A 1,752-nucleotide genomic window follows, 5' to 3' on the forward strand; every position below is an offset into this window, starting at 1 on the left:
CTGTGAGATTCAGATCAACTCAAAGATGGAGTTCCTCCCCAAAGAACAATGTCCAAAAGTTGTATTCTTGTATTTCATTTTGCTTCATGATATAAATTATGTCATTGTGCTAGTTTATGAGTTTCATATTATGTTCAATTGTCTTATAATGCATATGTGTCACTTGTAGTTTGCTTACTCTCTCATGAAGTAAAGTAGAAGTTTTTACAAACTGTTCTTGTTCAGGAAGCTGAAGAAGAGACTGTAACACTTTTAAGAGAGACTGAGATTTATTTTTTATTTTGTTCTTCATTGTGTAAGGCCTCTGCGGAACAGACCCACCAAAAAGCTGCAGAATAAACAAATTCCCAAAACAGGATCTAAAGACTCCCCCACACAGCCATCACGAGATCGTAAAACTGACAACACCCTCATTGTCTGGATTAGTTTCATCTCAACATGATAGTAGCTAATCCAATCAAGGGAAAAGAGAACTCCTTTGTCTCGACGTACTGAAGAGTCATTTAAGCAACACATGGTTAAGTGCTACCTCGTGGACACTATGCATAAATTCATAGTAAAAGCCCGAAAACAGGAAAAGGCAAATTTACGTGACACTCTCCAGGCCTGCAAACACCGAGGGCAGGGGTCTGCAACCTTCAACATCAAAAGAACCATTTCAGACCCTTTCCCACCGGATAAAACTCTTGCACTTTAGGGCTGTGCAATTCATTTTATTTTCAGTTATGAGTTTGACTTCCAAGGATTATGATTGTGTAATTCTTAGCTGTATCGTGTTAAAATTAAAATGTTCCTGCAGTAATCTGAAAGTGAGAATCACAGTAAAGCACATGCTGATGCAGTACTTCAGCAATCATCATTTTGCTTGAACCCAAGTCTACAGTTGACCACAAACGGGCAAAAGTTTTACACCTCACCGGAAGTGGTGTTTCGTTCTTCCTGTATCTTACTTCTGTGTATTGTGCACTCCAGCTTCTGAGAAATCCAGAGCATTTTGCTTCATTATTTTCATTCTCATGTTGTCACCATGTCTTACTATAACATTTTACATCAAATCAATGGCTTAGCCATTTAACATGGAATAATGTTTTAGATTCGTCCGTGAACGCGATTCGAGATGGAGTGAACATGGAAAAAAGTGTTTCATTCATTCATAACTCGTCAAAATCTTATATTACGGGTTAAGTCATTTAATATCACCCTAACTGGGTGACATGGATACATATACTCTTTATTCTTGACATATCCGTAAAATATTGTCCGGTCTGGATTCCTGAGATGTCTTGGGCTAGCAAACGTGAACGGTAACATCTAACAGTAACAACAGATCTGATAACAGGCACTCTGAAATGGAAGCACTTGACATTTTCCGTTATTAATCACACTTGGTGTGAATGGATGGGGCTGATAAGAGCTTGCGTTTGATTGAGACTCGGACACCAGATCAGAACACAGAGGAACCAGCGCACATTACAGTGAAGTCGACACAAGCATATTGATCAGTGCATTTGAAACAAGACTTGAAATTCACGTCACAGTCATATTTCCTACTTTTACATGCACAGCATGTGACAACCGCTTAAAATACAATGCATATTTCAAAGATTCGGGAACTCCAAGATGGTGAGAAATAAGTAGATTAGCAGGAGGCGCCAGATCTTCATTACATTCTGTGTTTTAGATATTATACATCATTACAGGCACAGTCAGAAAAAAACCCAGCTGCTGTCTGGGCTCTGAGCAGATCAGTGA

Source organism: Sinocyclocheilus grahami, unplaced genomic scaffold, assembly GCF_001515645.1.
Source record: "Sinocyclocheilus grahami isolate Dianchi unplaced genomic scaffold, SAMN03320097.WGS_v1.1 scaffold7925.1, whole genome shotgun sequence".
NCBI lineage: Eukaryota > Metazoa > Chordata > Actinopteri > Cypriniformes > Cyprinidae > Sinocyclocheilus > Sinocyclocheilus grahami.